The sequence below is a fragment of the Nesoenas mayeri genome, assembly GCF_963082525.1.
Source record: "Nesoenas mayeri genome assembly, chromosome: Z".
In the NCBI taxonomy this organism is placed as follows: Eukaryota; Metazoa; Chordata; class Aves; order Columbiformes; family Columbidae; genus Nesoenas; species Nesoenas mayeri.
Window position 1 is genome coordinate 39373620 of NC_137542.1, and position 16007 is coordinate 39389626.

The window sequence follows — 16007 nt, forward strand, 5'->3', positions numbered from 1 at the left end:
TGACTAACACAGCTGCTGCAGCATGTTAAATGGCATAATTAGATATTCCTTTTCATCTGAGTAACCTGGAAAAATCAGAAAAGGTCAGAAAGCAAGCCTTTAGTTTCAAATCCAAGGTTGTATAACTATAGACCACTCATTGCTCAGGACAGTTCACACAGTCTGTGGACAGGCTCTATGGACTGGGAACTGTCTTCAGAAGTACCATTTCCTACGCACAAAATTTACCTCTGCACTGACATGCTTCCTGGATACTTTGTTGTCTTGGGATGTTGCCACTACCAACTGCTGCTCCACAGAATGTTTGGATGTGAAAACAGTAATAAATGGCATTTATTTTGAATTTTTTCTTCTTCTAGTTGGCAACAGTTTATGGTCTCAGTGCTGCGGACTCATACTTGAATCCACTTTTGACTTATTACAACAGCAGCCATGAATCCAGCTACAGTAGTGTAGTATGGAATACCCCCCTAAGTGCATTCTGCTCTGTGTACTATAGTCTTAAATAATGAGTCACTGACATTACATAACTGATGGAACACTCTGTAGGAAAAAAAATAAAATTCAACTTAATTAAAATATTTTGAAATAAAATTGACTATTGTTTCAGTACTCTGATTTTAGAGTTCCTACTTTCTTTCTGTGTAGAAATATCTGGAAGAAACTTATTAGATATCTTAGAAATTAAGATTGCCTTCCATGGTCCAGATTCTACTACCTTTTTTATCTTTAACTGGCATAAAATACTGGAGTTAGCCAATCTGCTGTATGCTACACAGGGTGAAAAAAATCTGTCAGTTTTTAAGATACAATATTCCTTTGCGGTACACTTTTAAAGACAAGCTTGAGGAACATCATAACACTAGTGCTGGTGCTTTACCTGTTGGTAGATAAATGTAAGACTGCAATTTCCTGTGGTGTCAATCTGGCCCTTTCACAGTCCCTAAATGAAATGAAAGATAACCAAACAACTATTCACAGATAGGAAGCCAGCTGAAAATCCCTATTTAGAAAATAGCACTTAGTATTGATTTAACAGTCTGATGATGTAACAAGAAATGTGCACTTTAAAAAACACTGAACACAGTAAGGAAGAATAAGAAAGAATTCTGCAGAGTATTTGATGATTAGTTCTCTGATCATTCCTCTTCATTTTACCAACATTTTTTCACAGCATATAGTGCATATAACAGTTCGTTACTTTGTTACTTGTGAAATGCAAAGGCTATAGATTTCACTTAAGAGTATGGATTGCAATAATTGTAACTTCTGAAATAGATCTGCATTGTAGAAAATAAAGTTATGTACAATTAATGGTGATGAGAAGATAATTGCTTCAGAAGACCTTAACTCTGCCTACGAAGAAGAGTGTGTCAGTGCAGAAAACCATGACTAAGTATCTGTTGGACTTTTCTCTCATGAGCATTTAACCACAACTTTCTCACATGCAGTATGTGGATTTGCAACATTTTTTTTTCTTCTCTTTGTTTGGCTTTCTTGAGATATCTGGAATTAAAGGTAGGAAAATCATTGTTCTAGGTTAAAATTAATTTCTTCTATTTCAGCTCAGCCCTTGATGCTTCAAATTTAGATCTGCCTTATTGCTTGCCATACCTGTGTTATTTCAGGTTTATTTTCAAGACAAAGATCTATTTTATCCTCAAATACCTCTGCTTTGTAAACTTAGATTAAATTGGTTGAAAACATCTATTGAAGTAATGCAAATGAAGAAATGCAAATGAAGGAAAGAGGATGATCACATGAGAAGTCACAAGAGATAGCTTGTGTGTACATATTAAAGCATAGATGATGTATGTGAAAATTAAATCCCTTTTTAAGGCATGACCAGCCATAGTTAAACCAAATTGCTTGAAAAATAATATATATTTTGTAAAACAAAAGTAGCAGTTTAAGGTAATGGCCCCTAATGCTATGATATCACTATGTAAAACTGTAACTGGTTTATTGACATAAAAAGGCATTAGCTTTAGTGGGTCATAGGGTATTCATTAACCACATACACATTATGGAAATGATTTCAAAGGAATATATGCCAAATGTTATCATACAGTTACCTTGTGGTTGCCATTACTACAACAAATCTGGGAACATGAAGACCTTGTAGCGATACAGCTTTGTCACAGCGGTCAGTACAAACTCTATTTTTAGTGGTATTTCCAAGATGTGAGTTATGGAGCCAAGTAAGTCAAGGAGATCAGAATTTTCTCCCAGACGGTTACTCTAACTTCAAAAATATGTTCAGCACAGATTGCATACAAAACTAAACAATACTGCACTGCATTTGCAAAAATGAGATTTTGTTCCTGGAATGCTTTTACCCAAAAACCTTACTATATGGTTATTTATTGAAAGCTAGACTTATATTTCAGGAAAGTATAGCCAAGAACAGTTAAGTGACAGCAGACAGAAAAGCCTATTGAGAAGAGTGGATTTCTTGCATACCTTTTCCAGAAGCATTATTTGGAAAGAAAAAAAAAAAGTAACAACAACAACAAAAAAAGGTAACATAAACCTAAACAAAATTAGCTACAAAAACTACAGAATTTTGATCTTACAAGCTATTACTGTGTGTCTTCTAGGGCTTTTATAATCTTTTCTAAAAAACTCTTGATAGCTTTTGCTTCATTTTACACTGTGACTAAATAGTTGTTTAAGTGATTCCTTCCCTCTCTCCATTTTTTTCTCTTTTTCTTCAGACTTTTGCACACTGAATAACAGCTTTGTTTAAATCTTGACATGCAGTATTCTACTCTAGCTGAGCTAATTCAACAGGAAAAGTTCATTTATATCAGCAAAGAGAGAACTGTGCAGGAACATAGAAGCATTGATCTAGGTGAAAGTTACATTGCTGAGCTTTATTTAATTACATATCACAGTACACATTGCAACAAGAAAGACTTATTTTCGACAAGCTTCCACTGAAGATACATACATATATATTTAAATATATGCTTACTGAAAGGGATATAAAAATGCCATAATATCCATGTTTCATTAGAATAAACAATCTGTAATCTCAGAAATGGGCTGGCATTAAGCTGCTAACACATTATACCATTAGATATTATGTGATATTTGGAAGTTAACACATTTACTGATTTGTATTATTGCTAGTTCTAGTTTCCCTATGCTACCACAACGTGTTGTCCAAACTTATTATGTGCCATTGTGGTCAACAAAAAAATAGAATAACTCACAACTGAAACTGTACTACCATGGGTATAGGAAATGATCCCTTGTACAGCAGCAAATATTGTCTATTCAGGAGTACAGATAACCTCTGTGTAATCCACATAGGAGAGTTGCATAAATAATATATGAAGTGTTGGAGTTGCTTAAAAATAAGACACACAAAATACATTTTGTCACTCCATTAAGGAGCAAATAATATGAATCCATCCTTGTTTCTTTCTTTCTTAAGTGTCTTGTTGCCAACTCAGCTTTCATCATTCATTAAGAATCCTGTTAATGCTGCTTTATAATATATATATATAACATATATAACATAATGACATTGAAAGCAGTAGAAGGACTTTACGCCACCACACTTTTCCTCTATTATAAAGACTAGTTTAGCAGAGTTAATATCTGCCATAGTTGATGATAGACGCATTTTCTACTATGGCACTTTTTGGAACAATAAAATCAAGATGAGTGGGTGTCATCTAGCATCAAACCTGTTTTTATAGTATTGCTTTGTTTTTTGCTTATTCTGAACACACACAAGGTTTTTTTTCTGTGTAACTTTTTGCTTTTTAAGTCAGTAAATAAAAGTGTCTTAGGCAGATACAGAGATGTCAATGAGTGACAACTGGAGTGTGAGTGATACAGTTTAGTATTGATAGTATGTGATGATCAATAAATTGTTTTCTAGGATTATCTGCATCTCCTAAGGAAGCTAAGAATAAAAACACTTAACTCCTTACACAGGTCTGAAAGCTGTAACTACCTAAAACAAGTCTGTGCCTTGTTGTGAGAGAAAGCAGGCTCCTGAACTGGCTATAATAACAATATGTTCCATCTCATACTATAATAGATGTAGTAACTTTTTGTCCATTTTCACATAAAATTGGTCTCAGGTAAAGGATTCTTTTTCTCCCTCTTTATAATTCTTTCTAAAGTATCAATGACAAGAATTTCCTTTCTTCTGAATATGCAGACAGTATATTTTATATTAGCCACAGTTGTGTAAGTGGTCACCTTCTAAATGCTTCAGTATTACTGAGTAAACAAAGATTAGAAGAATTATGTTCCTGAAAACCTTCTTTCCCACACTGCATCAGTAATTTTAATATAAGAAACTTCCTTTCTCTACAAACATTGACTCATTTTTACTGATAATTGTTATGAAGGAAGTAACCATTGCTTAATCTTAATGTCTCTAGTTAAGGGCTCCAGAAGGAGCTTTTAAGGACTTAAATGAAAAAGGAAGAGTTCCAGAGGTTCTTACCACCTCTGTAGCTGGTGAGAGCTGTCAGCTTCCTAGAAACTTTGAAAATCTGGCCAAGGCATCTTGGTGCCATACAGTGTAGCATCATCTTACTGGTACAAAAGCCTTTTTGAGCAATTAGCCAAGTCATAGAATCATAGAATAGAATCACAGAATCACTTTGGTTGGAAAAGACACTCAGGATCATCACATCCAACTGTAATCTAATCCTAGCACTAAACCATGTCCCTAAGAAACTTGTCTATATGCCTTCTAAACACCTCCAGGGGTGGCGACTCCACCATTTCCCTGGGCAGTCTGTTCCAATGCCTGGCAGCACTTTCTGCAAAGGTTTTCCCGATTTCCAAACTAAACCTCCCCTGGCACAACTTGAGGCCATTTCCTCTTGTCCTATCACTGGCTACTTAGGAGAAAAGACCAACACCCTCCATGCTACAGCCTCCTTTCAGGAAGCTGCAGACAGCAATAAGGTCTTCTCTCAGCCTCCTGGTCTCCAGGCTAAACAACCCCAGTTCCGTCAGCTGCTCCTCAGCAGACTTGTGCTCCAGGCCCTTCACCAGCTTCGTCACCCTCCTCTGAACCCACTCTAGTACTTCAATGTCCTTCCTAGGTTGAAGAGCCCAAAACTGAACACAGCCTCACCAGTGCTGAGTACACTGGCACAATCACTTCTCTAGTCCTGCTGGCCACACTATTCCTGATACAAGCCAGGATGCTGTTGGCCTTTTTGTCCACCTGGGCACACTGCTGGCTCATATTCAACCATCTGTTAATCAATACCCCCAGATTCTTTTCTGTCAAGCAGCATTCTCCAGCCACCATTCCCAGAGTCATAGAATGACAGAATGGTTATGGCTGGAAGGAACCTACCTGCTAAAGCAGGTATATCTAGAGTAGATTGCACAGGAATGTGTCCAGGTGGGTTTGAATATCTCCAGAGAAGGAGATATTCAGAAGGAGACTCCACAACCTCTCTGGGGAGCTTGTTCCAGTGCTCTGGCACCCTCAAACTAAAGAAGCTCTTCCTCATATTCACATGTAACCTCCCATGCTTCAGTGTGTGCCTGTTGCTCCTCATTCTGTCATTGGGTACCACTGAAAAGAGTCTGGTCCCATCCTCTTGACATCCACCCTAGAGATATTTTATAAACATTGATGAGATACCATCTCAGCCTTCTCTTCTCCAGGTTGAACAGATAAATCTCATTCAGTCTTTCCTCATAAGAAAGATGCTCCAGACCCCTTATCATCTTTGTAGACCACCACTGTACTCTCCCCAGTAATTCCTTGTCCTTCTTAAACTGAGGAGGCCAGAACTGGGTGCAGTGCTCCAGATGTGGCCTCACCAGGGCAGAGGCAGAGGATAACCTTCCCTCAACTTGCTGGTCATACTTTTCTTAATGTACCCCAGGATATCATTTGCCTTATTGGCCACAATGGCACACTGTTGACTCACAGCCAACCTGTTGTTGAACTCCCAAATCCATCGTTGCAGTACTGCTTTCCAGCAAGTCCACCCCTAACCTGCACTGGTGCCTGGGGTTGTTCCTCCACAGGTGCAGGACCCTTGCCTGTGTTGAACTTCATGAGGTTCTTCCATGTCCAGTCCTCCAGCCTCTCCATGTCTCACTGAATGACAGCACAGCCTTCTGGTGTCGGGCCTTCCTCCCATTTTGGTACCACCAGCAAATGTACTGAGGGTGCACTCAGTCTCTTCATTCAGATCACTGGCGAACAGGTTAAATAGGACTGGACCAAGTGCTGATCCCGGAGGAACCCCGTTAGAGTTGCATGGGGTGGTTTGTGACCCAAGTACAGGACCTGGCACTTGACCTTGCTGAACCTCATACAACTGACATCAGCTCAACAATCCAGTCAATCCAGATCCCTCTGTAGAGCTTTCCTACCTTTCAACACATCAACACTCCCACCCAATTTGATGTCATCTGCAAACTTACTCGGGGTGATCATCCAGATCATTGATAAAGAGATTAAACAGAATCAGCCCAAATACTGAGCCCTGGGGTACCACTCATGACTGGCCACCAACTGGATTTGGCTCCGTTTACCACAACTCTTTAGGCCCAGCCCCCCATACAGTTCTTTATCCATCAAAGAGTACACCTATCCAGGCCATGAGCAGCCAGTTTCTCCAGGAGAATGCTGTGTAATATGGTGTCAAAGCTTTTACTAAAGTCTAAGTACACACCATCCACAGCCTTTCCCTCATCTACTAGGTGGGTCACCATGTCATAGAAGGAGATCAGGTTGGTCAAACAGGCCTGCCTTTCATAAACCCATGCTGACTGAGCCAGACCACTTGGTTGTGTTATATGTGTTGTGTGATGTCACACAGGATGATCTGCTCTATGACCTTCCCTGGCACCGAGGTCAGACTGACAGGCCTGTAAAAACTAAGCTAAAATTGTGTTCCTATTAAATCCAGTGTCAACACAGTGGTCTCTTCTGGCTGACAAACTCTGTGAATATCGGTGATAACTATTCTCAGTACTGTGTACCTGATGTTTAAAAAAATGCAGAAGAAACAGAAGAGATGCAGACCTCTTTGGCCCAAGAAAGAGTCGTGCTTGAAAGTACAGACTGTAGTTATCTGCATCGAAACAACCAACAAGCGTATCAAGCTGCTAAGATTCGAGTAGCTGAGGTGGACTTGGACTGGCAACATAAAGGTGAACTTTTCCTAGCTCGGTAGGCCCATGATGCTTCAGGGCATCAAGGTAGAGATGCAACATATAAATGGGCTCGTGATCGAGGGGTGGATTTAACTATAGACACTATTTCACAGGTTATTCATGAATGTGAAACTTGTGCCGAAATCAAACAAGCGAAGTGGTTAAAACCTGTATGGTATGAGAGGTGATAGTTAAAGTATAAATATGGAGAAGCTTGGCAGACTGATTATATTACACTTCCACAAACATGTCAAGGTATGCGTTATACACTTACAATAGTGGAAGCAACCACTGGATGGCTGGAAACATATGCTGTACCTCATGCTACAGCCTGAAATACTATCTTGGGCCTTGAAAAGCAAGTCCTTTGGCGACACGGTACGCCAGAAAGAATTGAATCAGACAATGGTACTCATTTCAAAAACAGTCTTATAGACAATTGGGCCAAAGAACATGGTATTGAGTGGGTATATCATATTCCATATCATGCACCAGCCTCTGGGAAAATTGAAAGGTAAAATGGTTTGCTAAAAACTACACTAAAGGCACTTGGTGGTGGAACCTTTAAAAACTGGGATTCACATTTAGCAAAAGCCACTTGGTTGGTCAACACCAGGGGATCAAACAATCGAGCCGGGCCTGCCCAATCAGAAATTCTACGGACTGTAGAAGGAGATAAAGTCCCTGTAGTACACATGAAAAATATGCTAGGAAAGGCAGTCTGGGTTACTCCTGCCTCAGGCAAAGGCAAGCCCATTCGTGGGATTGTTTTTGCCCAGGGACCTGGCAGCACCTGGTGGGTGATGCTTAATGATGGAGAAGTGCAGTGTGTACCTCAAGGGGATTTGATTTTAGGTGAAAATATGCAATACTGAACTGCATGATGTGAACTGCCATACTAACAGTGTTTAATAAGTGTCTTTCAGATCAAGACAGTGATGATGAAACCAGAGCTAGCTTCTTCGAGTGGCGCCTGATAACTTCTTCGAAGTTGATGTCTTTAACCCACAAACAGTGGTCATGAAATGCACTTGTACCATTTTTCCTGCCCTGGGAGACTGTTGTGACAAAATGAACTTAATGAACTTTTCAAAGGATGGTCCACTGATTAAGATTAATTACTCCTGTGTATATATGTACATATGTAAATATATATAGTAATAGTGATTAATTAGATTGTGTTGACAGATTGCATTGATAAGGTTTAAGTATTCAGTGAATGGCATATTATAAGGGGTGGAATGTCCCAGTTTTGTTAAAAAAAAAGTTTCTCTTTTAGTGAATTTTCCGTTTCCAGCAACTTCTCCTTTATATGTTGAGTGTGATGTTCATGGTATAGAATACTTCTATTGCCCAGCTTGGGTCAGCTGTCCTGAATGTGCTCCTCCCCACATTATACATCTGCTTACTTGCAAAACATGGGAAACTCAGTAACAAACTTGGTTAACCTAGCAAGAATTATCAACATCAGTGAGTTCTTGCATTCTTTCGTACTAAATCCCAAACACTGGAAAACTACCTGAAGAAAACATTAACATTATCCCAGGGTGCTATCTATGCTACCTTAGTACTCTCAAACTAAATTAAAAACAGAAAAACGCCCTAGCTACCAAGAAGAAAATTTGCTAACTGGATGGAAAATTACCTTGGTTAAGCCGCACCAGCACACCAGTACACAAATAAAAGCCTTTCTGTATTTTATCAGTCCATTTCTTAAATGCAGTATAAAATTACACTTGTGCTAGTAAAATATTTGTAGAGGATGTGATGGCAAAACTAATAGTTAAAATCTTTTACCATGTTTTAAGAGTGAAGTTTCAGCCTGATAAGATGGTAATGGTAATTTTCATTCAGATCCTACACTGACTCTGTGCAGGTCTAGCTAAAATTTGAGAAGAAATACTTATTTCTGGCATAGATTCTACAGATGAATGAAGACTGACATCCACAGCAAATAACAATTTTCATCCTAAAATGACAAAAAAAAAGAGAGATTTCTACAAGGAGAATTTCCAGTTACTGACACCGATAAGCTGTCTGGAAGACCTGAAAGAGTGAATGTGACATTCTCTTGTGATACACTGAAAAATGACCTGGCACATCAAGTAAGGACAAGACTACACAGTACAGTTTTGAAACTGCCAGTGTTTTTAACAATACCTTTGACAAACTGAAACATTACTGTCTATTTTTGTAATACATGAGGAAGTATTCAGAAGCAAATTTCACTGACAAAGGCAAGTTCAGACACTTACTTTCTCATCTGAATATCGTCTTCTAGCAAGATACTATTGTCAGTGGGAGTAGCTTGAAGAATCATCTCATCATTCATTCTAAATCTGAAATATCTGTTGATTTTATCATATGCAAAGCTTTACTTAATATTCAATTGTAGTTGAACTAGCAATTTTGTACTAATGCTTACAAGACCTTCACAGTCTAAACTAACCACAAGAAATTAAGATACTAATGGAAATTATTCTGCAGAATTGTGGATTCTGAGAAACACTCAGCCTGCTGTCAATGGAGAGTGCTAAATAATAACTTAGTAACGGCTTTTTGCTGCATGCAAGTGACTAAAATTATTATTATATGTCAGCATCCTTTGATCATTCTACAAGCAGCTTGTTTTAACTAATGACTATATGTGAGATCTCAGAGGACAATTCAGAAATGGAATAAAACAAAAATCAAAACAGATGCAGAGATGGTTTCTCTTTAGTAGACTGACCCAGAATAGGGCTGCAGTGTGGACAAATCTGCATAACTAATGGTCATACTATCTAAATTTTGTATGAGAAATATTTACGTTTTCTAGCCAGGCATTCTGATACCTTTCAATAGGAAAAAGTTACATAAATACAGTCCAGTCACAGCCATTACTTCTCACTCACCAGCTGACATGCTTGAAAAATCTTTTGTTTCTATAGTTTCTGTCTGCTTTCTTATATTTTCAAACAATAGATAAGGACTAGAAATTTACTAGTCTGTATCTTCAAGCTGCAAGACTTATGGTTGTGTGAAACATTTGCAGATCCAGTTTCAGAAAGGAATGAAATAATGAAACCACCAGGATGAAAACAAAAAAATATTAGCAATATTAGGCAGTATGCCATCATATTTCCTTTTAGATATTTTGCAAAAATCACTTATTATCCTCTTGATAATTTTATATGTTACTGTCCTAGAAAACACCATTTGTGCAGAATTATTTTTTTGTTCTGTATTTAGAAATGTAAACCATCATTCTGCAGTCTTTGTAGTGTGCTGCACAACTGCTTTGCTGCACAACTGTTTTGCTTTGCTTTGAGACCCTGCTATTAAAAAGATGTTATGCTTGCTTTGATAGGATATTAAGGTAAATACTTTTATAAAGCCTATTTAAAATAAACATACAGCAAAGCACTCATCAATTAAATCAGGTACAATAGTTTTAGTTACTCTTCTTATAATACAAAAGCACTTCTCATAAACAACTCATAATACAAAAACACATAAACACAAAAACAAGAAAGTACATATTTAATCATATAAATTAATAGCTACAGGTGCACCCACTCTGAAAACATACCGTCATTTTCAAAGCTCCTTTCATAATATTTTTCAAACAGGCTAATTGCTGTATTACAGAAAAAAAAAGTCTTCTGCTTGTATGGTGTAGGTTACCTAGTCAGGAGACAGAATAAATGTCTAGACTCACAGAATCACACAATAATTTCAGTTGGAAGAGACCTTCAAGATCATCGAGTCCAAACATAACCTAACTCTAGTGCTAAAACTTGTCCCTAAGAACCTCATCTAAACACCTTCTAAACATCTCCAGGAATGGTGACTCCACCACTTCCCTGGACAACCTGTTCCAGTGCTTGACAAACCTTTCCATGAAGAATTTTTCCTAATATCCAATCTGAACCTCCCCTGGTGCAACTTGAGGCCGTTTCCTCTTGTCCTATCTCTTGTTACTCTGGAGAAGAGAACAACGCCCTCCATGCTACAACCTCCTTTCAGGTAGTTGTAAACAGCAATAAGGTCCCCCCTTGGCCTCCTTTCCTCAAGGCTAAACAGCACCTGTTCCCTCAACCATTCCTCGTAAGATTTGTGCTCCAGGCCCCTCACCAGCTTTGTCACCTTCCTCTGCACTCTATCTAGTACCCCAATGTCCTTGTAATGATGAGTGGCTCTAAACTCAACATAGTATTCAAGGTGAGGCCTCACCAAAACCAAGCACCATGGCATAATCACTTCTCTAGTCCTGCTGGCCATGCTATTCCTGATACAAGTCAGAATGCTGTTGGCCCTTCTGGCCACCTGGGCACACTGCTAGCTTACATTCAGCCATCAGTCAATCAACACACCCAGATCCTTTTCTTCCAGGCAGCTTTCCAGCTACTCTTCTCCAAGCCTATAACATTGCATGGGGTTGTTGTGACCCAAGTGTGTTGACTCGGCACTTGGCCTTATTAAACCTCATGTAACTGGCCTTAGCTCAACTACCCTGCCAGTCCAGTTCTTTCTGTAGAGCCTTGCTACCCTCCAGCAGACCAACACTCCCATCCAATTTGGTGTCATCTGCACAGTTACTGAGAGTGCACTCAATCCCTTTATCCAGATCATTGATAATGAGATTAAACTGAACTGGCCTAAATCCTGAGCCCTGGGGAACACCACTCATCACTGGCCACCAACTGATTTGTCTCCACTTACCACAATTATTTAGGCGCGGCCCTCTAGCCAGTTCTTTATCCATGCAAGTGTACACACATCCAGCCCATGAGGGACTGTGTCTAATTCTTGTCCTGCTCGTGTTGTGTTGCATTACTGAGGCAAATGAAGAAAAGAAAAAGGCTGTATATTACCAAAGTAGAGGAATTCTCAAAACATATATAACCGATGTAGCCAGCTACTATCGCATTCTCATCTTCAGTTCCTGTTACAGCATTAAGATTGGCCAGCATGTGTTGCTTTCAGGCTAATGCCAAATGAGAAAGAATTCTTAGAGAGCAACTGTAAGTTGCCAGAGCTTAAAATACCACCTGTGCTCTTTTAAATGTTGCTACTGCATGTGCACAGTTTGATCCAGAATCAGAAAGTTATAACTATATATCTGACGTAGTGTCTTTCTCAGAAGAAAGTGGCAATACCACATAACTTGTCTTATGTGAGTTCAATGAAAAAAATACTCAGTACAGTAGAAGGCATACAAGACCATACTGTAGATTAGAATGTGTTCTTGTGAGCTCTTGATTGAATAGCTGAAGACAATGATCAAACTCATGACTAATTATGATTTGTATGAACAATTTACTAGCAAGGCAGAAAATAAGAAGAAAAAAAATATTTCACTTACTGCAACAATCTATTTCAATGAATAATTAATCTATCTCAGCTGTTATTTTTTTTGTATTAATTTATTCTGCTTCCTGGAGAAGCTGGTATTACCATTTTATTTTGCCACTCACCTTTTACTCCTAATGGCTAACATCAATAACTCCCAAGACAACATCCTCCAGACAGGAACTACCTGGGATCCACTAGAATTCGTTGTTGGCATATGTTTGACTAGACAGCAATTGGGATTGAAAAATACATGAAATTAGTAACATACAACAATTGATTCTCTGCTTACATTGCATTTTTGCTGTAAACTTATAGCACGAACAAACAGAAATGAAACTCAAAATGCAACCTCTGTAATTACTAAACAGTGTATCAATAAGATCTTTGGTAATTGAATGTATATGAAATACAGAGAAGTAACTCTAGATCCAACTCAACTTCCTGATACAGACTGTTCTAGATTATGATTTCTTTTACTCTGTGGGCAGATTTGAAACCCAGCAAAGATCTCTAGTGAAGGCTGATTTAAGAATGAATGGTAATTTATACAGGGACTAGATAATAATAAAACTCTGGAAAGCTGCATTTGTACACAAAAGCAGCATTACTATGGCCCTAGTTCCCCTTTAACTGGCAACAAAATGAGATGTGCAATACTCTCCTCTGAACTGCATGAAAGTCCGTAGACAGTTTTGGTTTGGGCTTTTATTGTGTTACCTTACTTAGTAACCAAAAGTATGGTAAATGCTTTATAGAAATAAAAGCATGAAAGCCTCTACTGTCTAACTTCTGAATTAATGAGTTGTGGAATAAATGAAAAGGAAGTTTCACTGTCACAGTTGATTATGCAGTATATTCAGCTCTTATTCAGCCATAAATTGGAATAAGAACCACTCTACATATACTAAGGCAAATAAGGGTCATGAAGGGTGAAAGAGAAGATGAAAAGAAGTTCTCAGGTAACTGATTCCACTATTAGTAAGTTGCCTATATTTTTCCATCATCTTAGGGAACTAGAGTAGGTGGCTGGGTAGAAACATTTGAGGAAGCATCATTCCTTGGCAGAAGCAACATAATTTTGGCTTGTGAGTGTAATACAAGTTCAATGAAAAGTCTGCTGAGAAATTTTATGTCATAAGGTCAACCTACTACCTGATCCCTTGCTGCTTACACACAGTATAGGAAAGGAGAAGAAAGAGAGTGGGACTGTGAAGGAGTATCGTAATGCCTTCAGAATACATATGCTCATAATGCTCATAAGACTTCCACATATAAAATAATAGTATTTGTTCTGGAGTTACTACAGTGGATGCAAGGGATATGAAATAAAAGTACATGTGCACGTAACAGTGTCTCACCTTTATACATCTTCCTTCATGGACAGTTGTTCACATCTTTTACAAAGAGTTCAGCATCATGATTCTGCTTAGCAGCTGGATCAACTGAAAGACACAGAAGGTTCCTCAGCAGGTCAGAAGCAGAGCCAAGACTAGCATACCTGCCCTGTAGTCTATTTAGTAGGTTGTGTCAGATTCACTTAAGATTGTAGGATCTAGGTTCTTTTTAGGCACTATTTTTTCCAGTAACAACCACCATTAAAAAAAAAAACCAAACCACTACAAATAATTGCAGTGGTCGTTTTTGCACTGAATAGTCAGAAGGTGGAATTCTTTTTAGTAACTAGTAATTAATAGATGAAAGGTTTTATGTTAAACTACAATGCATATATACTGTGCTATTGCTTGTATAGTAAGACAAGAAAAGTATTTTAAAATTCAATGTTCTCTGTACTGTGCAGGCTCTGAAGGTGGTGTTTTTCTTGTTTGGAGTATAAAACGAACACTGTATTTCAATTTTGAGACCTCTTTTGAAGTTATCTCTCAAAGGGAAGTAGAGCTTCTCAGTCTCATTACTGCAATACAGGCTCGTATCACACCTCCACTGAATATACATTTGTATAGGCAAAAAAAAGAAAATAGTCAATGAAGCTGGAAGGAATCGTATAATAGTGCTTATTTAACTTCTTTAATGGTGCCGAGATTTCAGACCTAACCTGAAGCTAAGTGTGGCTTCATATCCAAACTCTCCATTCCCCCACCATTGTTATAAAGAATACCTACCTCTGTACTTCAATCCAAGATTAAAACTCATTCAATGGGATCTCAAGAAGTACTGCCAGGACAATGGTGTGTAAAAAATGTTACAGTAAAGTGGTAGTTAAGCAAGGACTAAGGCTGAATAGGAATATAGTAATGTTCAGAGGCCAGAAAGCCAATATATGCTAAATATGAAACCTTAGCTTCAGTTATAAGAGCATTTATTTATTTTCCAACAACTGGAATATTTAGGAAACTAAAACATGTAAAATGTTTTGGAAGGAACACCTGGTATTTTTTTACTTAGATGCCTAATTCGTCAAGTTTTCTACTCATATCATCTTCTGATTACTGCATAGCTATAGTACTGCAATGATGTCTTGTGACTTTGAAACTTCTAAAGGAAAGAATTTTTATTTTTCAGCTATGTGAAGTGCACCAGCTTCCAGATGCCACGTTAAGACAGCACTATACCCTAGACAATGCTCCAGGCTTTCACCCTGCTGAACAATCATTACACTCTAGTGGCTTCATAGTCTAATGTTAATACAGACTTCAGTGGCCTTCAGCAGCACTGGTCTGACAACACTGTATTAAATGACGATGACCTTTGTTGAGGCCCATCTCTTCTACCATCCAATACCTATGTATTTCTATGAAAAATAATATTAAGTGCTTTGTTCATTCTGTTGTCAACATTTTCACAAGGCACTAAATAACTGACTTTTAATTTTTGTCCCAGAATTTTATAGTTTATTTTCCAACCTAAAATGTAAGACAAAAAAAACATTACTCAACTCTGGTTAATGTTGCTATTATCTTTTTTTTTTTTTTTCTATTTTAACAACTTATTTTCTCTGGCAATATGAGGAAATGAACAGTGGAAAACTAGGTATTAGATATTCTATTCAACAGCCTCAGTTATTCTACACTAACTGCTCTCAGTCTACAAAAAAATATATACTGATCAACTTTTACTTATTAGACCTTGCTTTTTGTAAAAATCCATTTTTTCTTTAGACTTTCTCAATCATTACCAATAAATTTATAGCTGTTAAAATTTTTATGAGCTAGTGTATACACTGTGAAGTGACTTGAACATATTTTCAGAACAGCTGTCTCCAAATTAATAACAGTCACAGATCTGTAGTCCCCTGAAAAGCCTCCTTTCTTGCCATAAGAAATCTCTGAGAATCTATGCAGACCTACAGGAAACATAAAGGTACCAAGCACATCTCTAAATCCCTTGATACATGAAACCTCATCATTAGTTTAGTAAGTATAGAGAAGTATGTCACAGGGGAATTATATAGGGTTCTGCTTAGATTTCTTAAAGAGAAGTGCAACCTTCAAGAGTTCAGTGGTGGGTGTGCTCTATTATTTACTGCATGGGGGGGAGATATACCAACC